We start from the raw sequence: 17,309 nt of genomic DNA, 5'->3' as shown, positions 1-17,309 counted from the left end.
TTCCACTTGCTCCTTTTTTGAGTGTATGCACGCTCATGGTGAAAGACTAGTAACACCATTTCTCCACCATAGACAGAGGGTTTGCAATACATGTTCAGAAAATGGAGGGTAGGACGATAGTCCCTATAATTTTCATTTTTCGAATTACTCTCCATGTTTAGGGACCATACGCGCCTCCCCTAGTCCGGGAATAGGTCTAATCAATATTTAGGACAAGTGCCCGCTAGGCGCTCACCTAACCTGAAAAAACATAGTACTTTGGACGAGTCAAGCATTAGAAACGTGTCTGCACCGCCAATATGGAAATATTATCAAATTTACAATGTTTCCCATGATCGTCGGCTAGTATGAAGGTTCTTTGATTATCGAAACATTATGATGGTTCTTTTTACTTTCAAACGCAATTGATTGGATCCGACCGAACAATTCTTAGATAATAGCATGTATGGGATATGCTTCAACATCGAAGAGGCCGGCAAATCATGTGCCACGCAAGGACGAAACAAAATATATATTTTCTTCGGCTAATGTCTGGAAATTATTGCATATCTAACTATTAAATAGCACCAAATCCACTAGCCATGCTCACCTGACGTTGATTAGTGCGCTTCGAAGTTGGCATACGAAGATTTGCTTGGGGAAAAAAAAAACTGGCATATGAAGACAAAAAGAGCCGACTGATGCCTACAAAGGGATAAAAAGAAAATAATGAAGTAAAACATGATTACATTTCCTTGAAAATATCGTCGTAACACACTTATTAAGTAATTAAGTGGGAAAAAAAAGAGTGCAATTTGCAAGACCCTTTTATTGGTATGGTACGTATATTAAGTATAGTACTTAGCGATATAGTTAGCTAGGATAAACTATTTAGACCGCGTCTTTGTAAAAAATGGAAAAGAAGAAAGAGAAATTAAGATTTCACATCATTGAGGTTCGTATTCAATCAGATTAATCGTACCTAAAATCGCAGCACGAAAGATTGAGTGTGACGACTATGTGATGAAATTAGAACCTTAGTTGACATTGCCGTATTAAAGACGAAAACGATAGATAGCGAAATAGTCAAAGATGAATGAATTGAACTATAGCATTTTATATGCCTTTTGTGATTCTTGTTTTGTTTCCTTTGTCTTTGTAAAAGGCGAGTATCGTGGAGATGCTACTAATTAAATAGGTCTATGCAGTTTTGTCTCGTTGTGTTTTTCAACTAGTTTTGTCTGTTTGCGTGGTTCAACCCATTGGACTAGTCTTGCAATTATCAATCCATTTCTTATTTTATTGGAAACTTGAAAGGGAATGACTATGAAATTTGGGGGAAAAGTGCAAAAAGTCCTAAACCTTTTGTTTTTGTGCCAATTTAGTCCTAAACATTTTTTTGGTGCCGATTCGGTCCTAAGAATTGATCCTTTTCGGCCAATTTTAGCCAGATTTTTGCCGACGGGACGCGGCTGGTTGACGTGGCATGATCGGTGCCGACGTGGACAACTTTTAATAATATTTTTTTTTAAATACTTTTTAAATACTTTTAATATTTTTTTATTTTTTTATTTTTTTATTTTTCCTCCGGCCCGGCCGCCGAGGTCTCGGTGATCGGCCGTAAGCGATTGCGCCGAGGGCGAGGCCGACCTCGCCGGATTTGGCGAGGGCGAGCTTCGCCCATGGCCGCCGCCGATCGGGCCATAGGTGAGGCTCGCCCTCGCCGGATCTCGGCGAGGTCGAGCCTCGCCGGCCATGGGCGAGCTCGCCTCGCCGAGATCCGGCGAGGCCGGGCAAGGGTGAGCCTCGCCCATGGCCCGATCTCGGCGAGGCGACCATGGGCGAGGCTTGCCCTCGCCGGATCCGGCGAGGTCGAGCCTCGCCGGCCCTCGCCCATCGCCCGATCCGGCGAGGTCGGGCGAGGGCGGCGACGCTTGACCTCGCCGGATTCGGCGAGGCGAGCCTCGCCCATCGCCCATGGCCGGATTCGACGAGGCGGCCATGGGCGATGGCCGGCGAGGCTCGACCTCGCAGATCCGGTGAGGTCGGCCTCGCCCTCGCCGGCGATCGCCTATGGCCGGTCGCTGGGTCCGGCCACCGGCTGGAGGAAAAAGACAAAAAAAAATAAAAATAAAAATAAAATAAAAATATTTTAAAATAAAAAATATTTAAAAAAATAAAAAATATTAAAGTATTATTAAAAGTTGTCAACGTCGCGCCGATCAGGCCACGTCAGCCGGCCGGCGTCCAGTCAGCAAAATCCGGTCAAAATTGCCGAAAAGGACTGAAGTGGCACAACTTAAAAAGGTTTAGGACTGAATTGGCACCGAAAAAATGTTTAGGACTAAATTGGCACAAAGGCAAAAAGGTTTAGGACTTTTTGGCACTAAATTTTCACATCATTGAGGTTCGTATTCAATCAGATTAACCGTACCTAAAATCGCAGCACGAAAGATTGAGTGTGACGACTATGTGATGAAATTAGAACCTTAGTTGACATTGCCGTATTAAAGACGAAAACGATAGATGGCGAAATAGTCAAAGATGAATGAATTGAACTATAGCATTTTATATGCCTTTTGTGATTCTTGTTTTGTTTCCTTTGTCTTTGTAAAAGGCGAGTATCGTGGAGATGCTACTAATTAAATAGGTCTATGCAGTTTTGTCTCGTTGTGTTTTTCAACTAGTTTTGTCTGTTTGCGTGGTTCAACCCATTGGACTAGTCTTGCAATTATCAATCCATTTCTTATTTTATTGGAAACTTGAAAGGGAATGACTATGAAATTTGGGAGTTGTATCAAACTTTAGGGATTATGCAAATCTATTGGACTTCCAGATTATTAATGATCAATGAAGCTACGGAGAAAAGTGTATCAGATACTTTCTACTCGATGTTCTAATCATAACATAGAATATTTTTCACGCATGCACATTGTTAATTGGTCATTGAATATTTTGTTGGGTATACCGGAACCTACATGATATGGTAATTTATGTGATTTTTTTCTTTTAGTCGCATGATTTATGTGACTTGGGTTCCATTTATTTCTACAAAATAAATTATATGAAGAACATTTTCCTTAAAATGATTATTTGTATCACTTCATAGAAAATATTTTCATTACTGGTAATAATTAATGTCTAAGCAAATATTATTTATTGATTTATTTATTTAAGCGGTCTAGATAATTAATTTAAAATATATATTTTTTAAATCATCAAATGGAGAGTAGCATGGATTCGTCCAACTGATCAATTTTCTCAGTTTGGTGAGCCATGTTATGGCTTGATGTGAGTATATTTAGATGATTTGACATACAAGAAAAGTGAAAGATCACTCGAACAAGTATATGTACTTGAGACACTGCATTTGTTATCTACAGGATAAACTTCATGTATATCACTCGTTAAGATACAACGTATATCTTTCTCAAAATAATTACGTGTTTAATTTTTTGCTTCAAAACCTTCGAATCCGTAGAAAATGGATTGTTTGTAAAATTATGTCCTCCCATTTCCTTTTTCCCACAAAAATCGGTAAAACAACGACAAATGGAAGAATTGGAAGTGAAAGAAATTACACTCGAGATCCATCTACATTCTATATGGTTTTAAAATTTGCATGAGCAGCCCTACTTTTGGTTGGAATGTACAAACCTTTTCTATCATGGAGGTCTTAAATCGCATTATCACTTAAGGAATAGCATGATTGATATTTTATGTCTTTAATATCTTTTCTGCATCCAAAGTAGTAGTGGTAAATGCTATGTATGGAGCACAAGCTTGATGAACTGAACAAGTTCTATTATAGTTCTATTATATCCAGAGCGAGTGAAGATAACAAAGACTTAATTCTTTGCACACGGCCATGCATGCATGTATAGCGCACAGGAAGTCTGAACTCCAACATCTAACTTGGGTCTTGCATTCAACAATCAAATTGATCGGTGGGCAAGACAATAACACATTGCATACAACACCAAAGCTCGCTAGATCTCTCCAAAATCTAACTTAGATTCTCCAAGGAGCAATTTATTAATTGATCGACCAACTAGCCAAAAACCTTCAGCCATCTATAGTAGTCAATCAATTGCCGAGAGTACTTCGGAGATGAGCTTGTCCACGTTATTGTACGAAGTCCCACCGCGCATAATTGCTTCCTCTGCCTTCGCCTTCCACTCCATGGCCTTCTTCCTCATCTCCTTCCCCTTCTCTCCCTCCATCAACTCCCTCACCAATCCTTCCACTCCGTCCCTCTTCACGTCATTGTCGATCTCCATCCCGATCCCCCACTCCGTGCAGCTATACCGGCAGTTAGTCTGCTGGTCCCCAAAGAACGGCCAGCATATCACCGGCACGCCACCACAGAGGCTCTCAAGTGTCGAGTTCCATCCGCTATGCGTCAGGAAACCTCCAATCGCCCGGTGCTTCAGGACGTCCTCCTGCCGGCACCAGCGTGCCAGCATCCCTCGGCCTACGATTTCTTCCGCGAACTCGAGTGGCAACACAGCCGACTCGGTCGCCACAAGATCCGGCCTTATGATCCACAGGAATGGCTTCTGGCTGTTAGCCAGTCCCCATGCAAACTCAGTCAGCTTGCCAGCTGTTATAACCGTGATGCTGCCGAAGTTCACGTACACCACCGAGCCAGGCTCCTTCGAGTCAAGCCATGGCAAGCATTCGGGCTCCTCTCTCCATAAGTTCCCCCCTACCAATCTCAGGGCTTCGTCTTGGATCTGGTCGGCAAGGAGCTAGAGCGGCCCAATGGTGTAGATGTGGGGAAAGACGGAGGATAGAGACTCCAGGAAGGGTGTCGAAGGTGTTGAGGATGACTGCGGAAGCCCTGGAAGATCTCTCGACTTCTTGGATGACGAAGTTGAGCATGATATCTTGGTGGTCTAGGGTTCGGATGAAGGTGGGGATGTCTCTCAGGCGAATGCTTTTCATGCTTGAAGTCCAGCCCACCATGGTCTCCAGATATCCATTCGACAAGTAGGTTGGGTCTGTCATCATCATAAAACAAAGAGTTACGCCACGAACAAAGGGTAGATAGAACTATCAAGAATACTGTTCAAATATAGATCTGCAGTTTATCACAGAATCACCTTTCAATTTCCCTAGCAATCATGCTAGGGATCCAAACCGTAGGTAAGATTTGTATACAAAATCGCGAAGTGTTCATATGTCTTTGGGGGGTTGATTATATGAGCTATGTTTTTTCGTTGTTCGGACACAAATAGTGACGCTTTAAACTAGTATTTGTATGTAACTTTTATCCTAGCACTACGTTAAATATACTATAATTTCTTATTAAAATTTGCTCATTAGTATATGCAGTATCGCATCCGATGACCTAAACTAAAGTGATCGACCTATATCCCCCCCCCCAACGTGGTCTTGCCGGATCATTTATAGTAAACATCTTACTAAAAGATTTAGTGTCTTTGCATTTCTCTCAATGAAAATTGACATGAAGAACTAAGTTAATAAATTATTAAGAGGTTTATGACTAAATTAACTAAAATGAAATATTTTTCTTTTATGCTCATGCCATGTATGAAAAATAAAATTAGTCTTCTTTCGAAATGTAAACGAAGGACGGGAAGAAACAAAAAGCTAAGCAAAAGAAGTACGTAGGGAACTGAGAAACGTCCAAATTCCAAAATATGTAGCGGCAAATATTTTTTGGTGAAAAAAAGTTTTAAAAAAACTAAAATAATTTAATCCTTCTTTGACAAATATAACATGGAGTGCGGACCTTTCAGGGGCGTAAAACCATCCTCGACAAGACGACGATACTTAGTGCAGCCAAACACCCCGCAAGCACTGGGCGTCCAAAACACAACTTCAGGAATCTTCAACTCCTCGGCAGCATCCACAGTGAACGCCATCCCGCCGTCGGACACGATACACGTGACCGGGGGCGCCACACCGTCTTGGGATTGCTCTCGGAGCTTCAGGAGAAGACTCCTAAACGCCGATAGCCCGTGTTCAGATAGAGAAGCACAGAGCGAGGGGATGTCCTGGGTGGAGTCGGCGTCCGAGGGCGGGAGGCCATCGGGGATCATGTCGAAGCGGAAGTGGGGCAGTCCGTCAAGGGAGTGGGGCCCCTGCGACCGGAGCAAGCGCTTGTGGTTGTGTTCGGTGTTGACGAAGGTGATGTGGAAGCCCTTGTGGTGAAGGAGCTTGGCCAGTTTGAGCATGGGGTTTATGTGGCCCTGTGCTGGGAATGGGATGCATACTGCATGAGGCTTCTCTCCCGCTTGAGGATGAACCATCTCTCTCTCTCTCTCTCTCTCTCTCTCTCTCTCTGTGTGTTGTTTTCGTGGAAGAAGAGCCTCCGACTCTTTTTATAAGCGAATAATGCTACTTGTACAGACAGATTCATCGATGAAATTGGTATCTTGCGATACGTGATGTTGCGGGTTCTGATATACTGCTGAATTAAACACTTTCTTTTCTAATATTTAATTATGGTTCTTACTTTATAATTTTATGAGACTAGCTTAGTGAAAAAAATTACCAAAAAAGTTCTAGACCGAGTACAATTATGCCAATTCAGTCATAAACTTATTTTTTGGCCAATTGAATTGTAAACCTTTTGCAATTATGTCATTTCAATCTATCCAATCAAATTTAGCTAGTCAACACTAACGTGGATGTCGCCCTATAATTTTTTGATAATATTTTTGAATTATTTATTATTTTTAATCTTTTTTTCCCTTTTATTTTTTTATTTTCTCCTATTCCCTCCTCCTTCCTTTAGCTCTGGTGGCCAAATTTGATTGGATAGACTTAATAGATTTAAGATTAAATTAGTGAAAATGTTTAGGATTCTTTTAGTAATTTTCCCAGTTTATGTGTGCTTTTATATCACTCTTTATATGTGGGGTTGGTCAAAAGATGGGTGAATAATATTAAAAAAGAAAAAAAAAAAACATACCATGCGAAATGATGAAAGCACGTGATCTTCGGAGTAGTATCACTTGAAAATTTGCCTCGGCCTTTAGTAGCATACCTAAAGTTGGCTTGAACACAGTTCATTCAACTATATGTACAAAGACTAAATTACAAATAGTTGGGTACGTGTAAGTATTACAAGAGAAGACAAGTACATGCTAGCTCTTCCGCAATGAATATATTATCTAAAATTCGATTTGTGAGGAAACCTAATCTAACACATACCACAACGGAATTTGAAAGCAAAGGAATATCCTTTCTGGAAAATACGTAATTGATAACACAATATATAGTTTGTGTAATCTAAGTTCATGTTGTTGTCTCAAATGCTCCATCTTATACTTAGGGCGAAATAAATGTTTTAAAGAAGGAAGCTTAAGCGGCGAATTTCGAAACCTAAGTACAAGTTTGGCAACTTGGGTTGAAAGAGAAGGGGAATAAAATGGCCTAATTGCACTTGCCATGCGGCCCAAACTTAAGTTAATCCTGTTTGATACGTGGAGGCAAATTGGTCAAGTACCTGATGGTGTCTATACTAGGATAATTATAAAAAAAAAAATCTTAAATTTATTGTGCGAGTGTCAATTTAATTATGAACCTTTTAATTTAGTTATTTTATTGATAAACATTTTGACCAATTACCAATATAATCCTTCCAATAATTTTGTTCAAAAATCACTGAGGCCGATGCCGACCATCCTATTTGGCATAGCTGGTGACGCCAAGTTTTCACATGAACAATTTTTTATTCTCAAATTTTTCTGAATTTTAACTATCAATTTTTTTTCCTTTTTTCCTTTCTTTTCTTTCCCACTATTGCCAACGAGGGTGACCAACACCCTTGTAGACCATGGAGCAAGATGGCCCTCTCCTATATTTTGCAAGGACCTAGTTGAGAGCCGCGATCCTAGCTAGCCACAATGAAAAATGTAATAATAAAAAATTCAAGATTTGTTTAAAATATTATAAAAAAAATCGTTCACGCTAGTGCCACAATGTACACGGGATGGCTGACATCCATATTAATAATTACAACTAAGTAAAATGATTGGTAATTATAAAAAAGTTTTGAACTAATTGACCAAATTAAAATATTTATGATTGAGTTGACATTTACATAATAAAGTTGAGATTTTTTAGATAATTTTCCGTGTTGCCAACACCTGCGGTCTCCAATCAACAAAGCGACCTTCCATCAACTCACCTCCTCGTCTCGTTCTCTTTTCTCCATCCATACTCCAGGACGGCGCATGTGCATTATAATTCTCGAATCTCTCCCGAAACTATCGTCGGACATTATGGGGTCCTCAATTATCTTGAAGAGCTCTTTTTTTTTTTTTTTTTGGTCGAATATCTTGTAGAGCTGAGTATGAGATTATTGTCTTCTAGTCCAGCAAGGAGATCCCACCTTCATTTTGGTCAAAATAGGGCTTACAAACGTCATTAGTCCGAAACATACGAATTAGACCTTCTCAGCATCTTTAATTTCTTGACTTCCCGCTATAGAGATTCATTTGTATAAGACGTTTTCGCAAACTAGCGAGACCAACACGAGGGGTTCATAATATCTTCGGAAGGCCAGTCAACTTGGACAGAACTAGCTGGACGTGCCCATTAAACCAAGTCAGTGTGAAGATGGACAACTACGAAAGTTGCAAAATTTAACAAATCCATCTCTTAATGTAGCACATTATACTCCTAGCAATGGCACTCGTAAGAAAGGTACACATGGCTGGTCATAAATAGGATCTTACTGTACAATAATTTCGACCATGTCTGTGATTCATTTGGCTTGAAAACACTTGTTAAATAATCACAAATCAACATGACTAGCTATAAATGGATCTTGCTGTACAATGATTTCGATCACGTCTAATGATTCCCCTGGCTTGAAAACACTCATTAAACAATCATAAATCAACATAATGGCATGTGATCTAATCCACCTCATATCAATTTACAACAATATGAAAACAACTCGGATAAACCGTTACAATTGACAACACTTTGTATTATTTAACAACATGAACGGTTTTTCCCGACGGTTCACGACCCTGAGGTACTGTACCCTGGCTTGGAGGACTAGTACAGACGCACCAACAATCCCCCTACCAAGGATGATTGAGAAGGAAGGGAGATCTTAGTCTTGAAGCGTCCGCATTTATGAGACTCAACATCTAACTTGGATCTTGCATTCAACAATTGAATTGATCGTAGGGCAAGACACTAACATATTGCATACAACACCAAAGCTCGCTAGACCTCTCCAAAATCTAACTTAGATTCTCCAAGGAGCAATTTACTAATCGATCGACCAACTGGCCAAAAACCTTCAACCATCTATAGGGGTTAATCAATGGACGAGAGTAATTCGGAGATGAGCTTGTCCACGTTATTGTACGAAGTCCCACCGGGCATAACTGCTTCCTCTGCCTTCGCCTTCCACTCCATGGCCTTCTTCCTCATCTCCGTCCCCTTCTCTCCCTCCATCAACTCCCTCACCAATCCTTCCACTTCATCCCTCTTCACATCATTGTCGATGTTGACACCTAATTTTAACCATGCTACTTACTTGCTCATCATATAAAAATTACATTTCATAGCATTGCATTTAGGTAATAATAACATCTAGGATAAAACTTATCTTTTAGAAAATAAAAAATAGAGAATAATAAACTAATAAATAAAATAAAACATTTGGTTGTGGAGGCAAATTTTGGAACATCTTTGTTGTTGTATATATATCCTTATTTCAAAATTTAAAAAAATTAGTTATTGTGTGATTTTGGAGCCATTTCTTTGTTAAGTGGTTGAGTGAATATCTCACTTGCAAAAACAACTTTGAGTTTTCCTCTATAAATAAAGGATGCAAGGCTTCGAAACTGTGGGTGTTTTCTCTCGGTTGAGGTCAAGAAAATTCAACAAAAGAGGGAAAAGCTTTCAGTGTTCTTTTGAGGAAAAGAAAAGTAAGCAAAGAAACAGTCGTCAAGAAAGGGGGAAAAGTAAAAAGAGAGCAAAAGGGAAAAAGGTGATTGGACATTTACTGTTCATCACCTTCTTCCCTCTGCCGTTTCCGCCTCTACCTTCCTCCTACCGGCTCCGATTCTGCTCCGCCCAGCTGTGACGGCCGGCTCCGCTTCTGTTTCACGCCCGCGGCGCTCGTCCGTGAACACCGGTGCCACCCTGCTCCGCCCGCGATCTGTTTCGAGATCAGCACGTCGTTCCGCCAGACGCTGGGCTCTCCTGCTCTCGACTTCTCTGCAACCACCGCCTCTCCTCCAGCCATCCCCCGCCTGCCAGCCCCTGCGACGCCACTGTTACCGCCAGATTTACATTGCCTGCAACTCGAAGCCCACGACCTGCAACTCGCGCCCAGCAACCCGGTTGTCTGCCTCCACTCAGCCGACGCCACTGCACCAGCACCTCTGCCCGATCGCCGTTGCTGCTGTGCTTGCTGACCCATGACGCCGGAAATAAACACCGAGCCGCCACACACCCGTGAGACGTCACCTCTGCCGAACCATCACCGTACCTCCGGGAGCTCTCCCCTGGCGCTCTTCTGCAACCCACACCAACAGACTCCGCGATCGCCCAGAACCCAACGCCGTTGTTCCCTCCGCAGCAGCCTGGACCAGTCTCAGTAGCCCGACGCCCCTGTACACAACGTTGCTGCTCCTCTGCTCATTGTTGCATGTCCGAACAGAGCCACCAGTTGCCTTCTCTGTTTTGCTGCAGGTCCGGTTACTGCCCGAACCTCGCCGGAGCTCCGACAAACACCCCCTGTTCCGAACGGCGACCCATCACCGAACCACAATCACAGACCACCACCTTGTTGGCGCCACCCCTAAAAAAAGTCATACTCTGGAATAGGTAAAAATTTTAGGCTAAATTTAGTTCGAGTATTTAGACTCATAGTTTTTTTTTATTCTAACTTGATTTATTCTGATTTATTTTTATCGTTATCCAATTAGTAAATTTGTCATATTAAGTCATAATAATCAAAAATATTGAGCCGCAAGATGTCAGGTTATATTTTTGATTATTTTGACTTTTCATGACAAATTCATGAATTGTTTTGCATCATTGATTCATATTAAGATAATATGTCCTTGATTTACATTGATGGATTTTCAATAGGACATATATGTTGGTATGTTATCATTATTTGCTCATCACATATCATGCATCATAGGTCATATCTAGGATTTAGGTATTTAGGTCCATACACATTTCATGTTTAAAGCAATGTATTGTAATTTTTTTAAGATTCATATAGAATTAGGATAATTTTCCTTTAATAAAACAAAAAAAAAAGAACAAAAAAATGTTATTTAGGTTATATAGATTTCGTGATGTGCACATCACATGTTGCGCTTTTAATTAGTGGGTCATAGGTTAATGTTTTAATATTGCCGTCGTATAGTTCTTTTTTTTTTAATAAAAAAAGCCAAAGATTAGTATTGCATCATTATATTGTTTTTCTTAATAAGAATTATTAAGTCATTTAAAAATACGAAAACACAAAGGTCATTTATTTGGTTAGTTAATAGGTTAGTTCATAATTAATCCCATTTCATGTCATCATTGTTTTAGTGTAGATTGCATATATGTATTAAAAAAAAATCATTAAAAAAAATCATAAAAAAACATGCATATAGAATTATCATGTCATCCATCCCATATCATGTAGCACATGCACATTTAGGATTATGTAAATTAGATTGCACACATATTGTAATGATTCAAATTATGTCATATGAATTACATCTCACATGTCATTAAAGTAAAACTCATGCACATCAAATTTAAATTAAGATTGCATATAATTAACATTTTTAAAAGAAAAAAGAAAAACTAGGTGTCATGTTCAGGATTATGTAAATTAGATTGCACACATATTGTAATGATTCAAATTATGTCATATGAATTACATCTCACATGTCATTAAAGTAAAACTCATGCACATCAAATTTAAATTAAGATTGCATATAATTAACATTTAAAAAAGAAAAAGAAAAACTAGGTGTCATGTCATTTAGAAATCATGTTTAGGGCATGCATTTTTATTAGCATTTTTGTAAGTTTTTCTTTAGAGAGTGGCCTTAATGAAGATGTAGTTTATAATTTCTTACAATTTATCACTTGATTTATTGAATGTTATTTCATTGATTGTGCACCCGCATGACCACCATTTGCATGTTAGTAGCTTAGGTTAAAATTAATCAATATTGCCTACAAAAATATTTTGAAATTAAAATAAAAATGTACCGAAAGGGCGTTAGATTAATCTAGCGTGATCATGTCCCCGGATCTATTGAATCTCTGGTTCACAAAAGTAAAGTATTCTCCCATACTTTACTCGGGTTTCTAACCAACCCTAATTAATTAGTGGCGGCTCCAAATTGAGTATAATTGCATGTTTAAATGAGTTAATTTCTTAGTATCAAGTCGCGATTGGTAGGACTTGGGAGGGTCCGTGCCAAATCTTCAGACTTAGTAATCCATTAGCCTTTTTGAGTAATTTACCCTCGGGAAGGTCGCAACAGTCGATCTCCATCACGATCCCCCATTCCATGCAGTTTTACCGGCAGTTAGTCTGCTACTCTGCAAAGAAAGGCCAACATATCACTGGCATGATGCCGCAAAGGCTCTCGAGTGTCAAGTTCCATCTGCTATGCGTCAGGAAACCCCTGATCATCCGGTGCTTCAAGACCTCCTCCTGCCGGCACCAACTTGCCAGCATCCCTCAGCCCGCAATTTCTTCCATGAACTCGGGCGGCAACACAACCGACTCACTTGCCATGAGGTCCAGCCTTATGATCCACAAGAAAGGCTTCTGGCTGTCAGCCAGTCCCCACACGAACTCGGTCAGTTGGCCAGCCGTCATGACCGTGACACTGCCGAAGTTCACGTACACCACCAAGCCAAGATCCTTTGAGTCAAGCCATGGCAAGCACCCAGGATCCTCTCTCCATAAGTTCCCCCCTACCATTCTCGGGGCTTCGTCTTGGATCTGGTCAACAAGGAGCTGAAGCGGCCCGATGGTGTAGATGCAGGGAAAGACAGAGGAGAGAGACTCTAAGACATCATGCTTGAGGGTGTCGAAGGTGTTGAGGATGACTGCGGAAGCCCTGGAAGATCTCCCAACTTCTTGGATGGTGTAATTGAGCATGATGTCTTGGGGGTCTAGGGTTCGGATGAAGGTGGGGAAGTCTCTCAGGCGAATGCTTACTATGGTCTCTAAATATCCATTCGACAAGTAGGTTGGGTCTGTCTAATCAAAGGGTTATACCACAAATAGGGCCGTTAAATAGGTGGGTCGAGTCAAAAATGATCTGACCAATATTGACCCCTTTAACCCGTTTTGATTTATTTTCATATAATGTAAATTTGACAATCCATACATAACCTATACCCAACCTGACCCAACCCATATTATCGAGACACAGTAATATTTAACTCAATCTAAAAAAACCCATTTCCACCCATATAATACACTTTAAGCTCTTCACACACACACACACACACACACAAATATATATTACTTAAATAAAAAAATTCACATCAAATTAAAAAAAGTAAACTAAATAAAAAAAATTAGTAAATAAAATAAAAAGGTGAAAAACCTTAAATTGAAATACTTTTGAAAATTCTTGATAAGAAAAAGTTTGATTAGTTAATGATTAACATGAAAAAAAAATATTTATTTATAACAAATCTTCTAGGATGTGAGAATGGGTAACTTCTTGATTGTGATTTATCAAATTAAAAATTACATTATATAATTTAGAATTTCTATTTCGATATTGATTGAATTTCGATTTAGACAACATCGAGCTTCCTCTAAAAGTACTTTTCCGGTATGTATATGGATATCTATCTATCAAAAATATTTTTTTTAAATCAAACTTTTAATTATTTTAAAATTTTGAATTTGTTATTATTTATTTTCTTTTCTTTTCTTTTCTTTTCTCTTTTCTTGCTTCTTCTTCCCCCTTGTTCCTCCGCTGGTGGTGACCGTCCTGAGCTTGCCGACTTGAGCTCTGTTGTGGTTAGCAAGGTCGCGGCTTCCCAAAATCGGGCAAAGTCGAGTTTTGTCATGGTCGGGGAGCTCGTGGCTTGCCGAGATCTCGCGAGCCAAAGCTCAACTAAGGTCAACGAGCTCGTGGCTCGCCAAATGGAGGTGAGCTCTGTTGGAGAAAACTTCGTATTTGTTTTGAAGCCGACAAAACGTTTCCATCGGTCTAGTTTGAAGACTTGCGAGACTCTTTTGTCAAAGTCTGAAGACTGCTGGACCGCTAAACTCAAGATTCAAAGTTTACCCTCATTAGAAAGTTTCTAGACCGTCGAATAAGTCTTATCCAGATTCAAGTATTTCTTTAAGGATTTGATTCGATCAACTAAAGAAGATCTCACGGCTGGAGATAGCATCTCGGAATCTACTATCCTTGATTTTAATTTGGGTAATTTGGATATGTTTAATGGTGAAGCATACTTGGAAGGTTCTACTTGTGAAAACCTAGATCCTGATTGTATGGATGAGCAGGATTGGTGGGCTATGGTCATATTCCTTAAATAACTCGAGATCTCATTAATTGATTCTGTCTAACGGGTAGATTGGAAGAACTCATTTGGAAAGTGACAACGGTTATGAAGGCATGGAGGAGTATATAAGGAAGACACTCTAGTTATTCGAGTGTGTGCGCATTAGATAAATTTCAAAGCCTCAAGCTCCTTGTTCTTTGCCAATTCAATTATTGAGTATAAACTTGTACTCAAAAGAGAGTTTATACATTTGTGAGACCTAGAGGAAGTGTAGCAGAGTCTCTAAACTATGGAATCAAGGATGTGATACTGTAATGACTCTTTTGATTCATAGTGAAATCCAGCCGTGGGCTGTCAGTGCGGGAGAATAGACGTAGGCTTGGATTAAGCTGAACCACTATAAATTTTGTGTTCTTATTCTCTTTCCTAAACTCATTTACTTTGCTCGTAACTTTATTTAATTGTTAGAGTCTCTTTTCTTTTTAAAATCTTCTGTTAAACAAACTCAGGTTAAAAGTAAAGTTTTACACTATACTTCTCAAAAGTTTGTTTTTGCACATATTCACCCCCTCTAGGTGCTCGTACTAGCATTTACAAGCTCGAGCTTCACCAATGTCGGTGAGCTCGCTCCTCGCCAAATCTAGGCGAGCTCCATTTTGCCGATGATTGACTCGCCAGATCGGCGAGCCTCATGCCTCACCGACCGATCGTCAACGACCTCAAGCTTGCTTGAGGTCGACGAGCTCAAGCCTTGCCTAGCCGATCGCCAACTGTCATCATGCTGGCCACTAGCTAAGGAAGGAGGAAGAAGAAAGAAAAATAAAAAGGAAAAGATAAAAAATCAAAAAGATAAGGAAAATGAAATATAAAAAATAATTCTAATTTTTATTTTTATTTAAAAAATTATAAAGTTAAAAGGGGAAGTTGGGTTGGGAATGGATTTTTAAATCCAACCTATTTAAGATCCATTTAACTAGTCTCCTTAAAATATAAATGACCCATATATGACCCATTTCAAAATGTAAGTGACTCATATATTACCTATTTATGATTTAAATGAGTCAAATATAGATTTAAGACCCATTTTGACACCTCAAACCACAAACATAAAGGGTAGATAGAACCATTGAGAATATTATTTAAAATATTTATCTATAGTTTATAACAGAACCACCTTTTATTTTCCCCAGCAATATGCTCCATATAAAAAAAATCATGCTAGGGGTTCAAACCGTAAATAAGATTTGTATACAAAAGCATAAGTGTTCATATATCTTTCCGTTGTTCAGACACAAAAATGGTGCTTGTTGTAAACTAGTATTCGTACGTAACTTGTAGACTAGCACTATGTTAATTATACTATACTTTCCTATTAAAATTTATTTGTTTGTATATGTGGTATCACATCGGATATTCAAATAAGTAGCACCTAACTCAAAGTGATCAACTTATATAACACCCAAAGTGCTCTTGCCGGATCATGTATAGTAAACATCTTACTAAAAAATTTAGTTGTCTTTGCATTTCTCTTATTGTCTTTTATGTTCATGCCATGTGCGAAATAAAACTAGTCTTCTTTCGAAATGTAAATGAAGGACGGGGAGAAATAAAAAGCAGAGGAAGAGAAGTGCATATGGAACTGAGAAACGTGCATATTCCAAAAAATGTAACTGCAAATATTTTTTGCGGAAAAAAGTTGAAAAAACCTAAATCCTCCTTTGACAAATATAATATGAAGTGTGGACCTTTAAGGGGCGTAACCATCCTCGACAAGACGACGATTCTTAGCGTAAGCAAGCACCCCGCAAGCACTGGGCGTCCAAACACAACTTCAGGAATCTTCAACGCCTCGGCAGCATCCGGCGAACGTCATCGCGCGGTCCGACACGATACACGTGACCGGGGCACCACACCGTCTTGGGATTGCTCTTGGAGCTTCACGAGAAGACTCCTCAACGCCGATAGCCCGTGTTCAGATAGAGAAGCACGGAGCGAGGGGATGTCCTGGGTGGAGTCGGCATCCGAGGGCGGGAGGCCATCGGGGATCATGTCGAAGCGGAAGTGGGGCAGCCCGTTGAGGGAGTGGGGCCCTTGCAACCGCAGCAAGCGCTTGTGGTTGTATTCGGTGTTGACGAAGGTGATGTGGAAGCCCTTTTGGTGAAGGAGCTTGGCCAGCTTGAGCATAGAGTTTATGTGGCCCCGTGCTGGGTACGGGATGCATATTGCATGAGGCTTCCTCTCGCTTGAGAACCCATCTCTCTCTCTCTCTCTCTCTCTCTCTCGTGTGTGAGGAAGAAGAGCCTCGACTCTTTTTATAGCGACCGGTGCTACTTGTACACTCAGATTGATAGATGAAATTGGTATATTAAGTAATGTTGCAATTTCTGATTTACTACCGAACATAATTTGTTTGTTTTTTAATATTTTATTATAGTGCTCAATGAGATAGCTAGTATAAGCACCTAGAGAGGGGTGAATAGGTGCACAAACAAATTCTCGAGATACGGAAGCAATTCTAGGCAAACGATAGAAAGGAAAATTCGATCAAAGTAAAGTAAAAGTTAGGGAAGAGAAAATTGAACACAAGATTTATAGTGGTTCGGCTTTATTCCAAGCCTACGTTCACTCTTCCGCACTGACAGCCTACTGGCTGGATTTCACTATGAACAAAAGAGAAGTTACAACACAGCTTTTCCTTGATTCCACAGTGTAGATGATCTACCACACTTCCTCAAGGTTTCTCACGAATATAGACTCTCTTTTGTTTACACGATTTTGCTCAAATGAATTGACTAAGAACAAAGAGCTTCAGACTTTAGAATTCT

At 39.9% G+C, this 17,309-nt stretch overlaps 1 non-coding gene and 1 pseudogene across 1 annotated transcript; both read right to left on the bottom strand.

Moving 5' to 3' along the window:
* Positions 1–3,956: 3,956 nt before the first annotated feature.
* On the bottom strand, positions 3,957–6,270 carry LOC104430579. Its single transcript, XR_005546695.1, has 2 exons — positions 5,738–6,270; positions 3,957–4,982 (listed from the first exon to the last, which is right to left on the bottom strand). It is a non-coding gene; the product is annotated as a 7-deoxyloganetin glucosyltransferase (transcript).
* Positions 6,271–9,288: 3,018 nt separating this feature from the next.
* On the bottom strand, positions 9,289–16,887 carry LOC104419898 (annotated as a pseudogene).
* Between the last annotated feature and the right edge of the window lie 422 nt (positions 16,888–17,309).

The sequence above is a fragment of the Eucalyptus grandis genome, chromosome 9 (assembly GCF_016545825.1).
Source record: "Eucalyptus grandis isolate ANBG69807.140 chromosome 9, ASM1654582v1, whole genome shotgun sequence".
In the NCBI taxonomy this organism is placed as follows: domain Eukaryota; kingdom Viridiplantae; phylum Streptophyta; class Magnoliopsida; order Myrtales; family Myrtaceae; genus Eucalyptus; species Eucalyptus grandis.
Note: the sequence above shows the minus strand (reverse complement) of the source record. Positions and strands in the feature narration are given on the sequence as shown.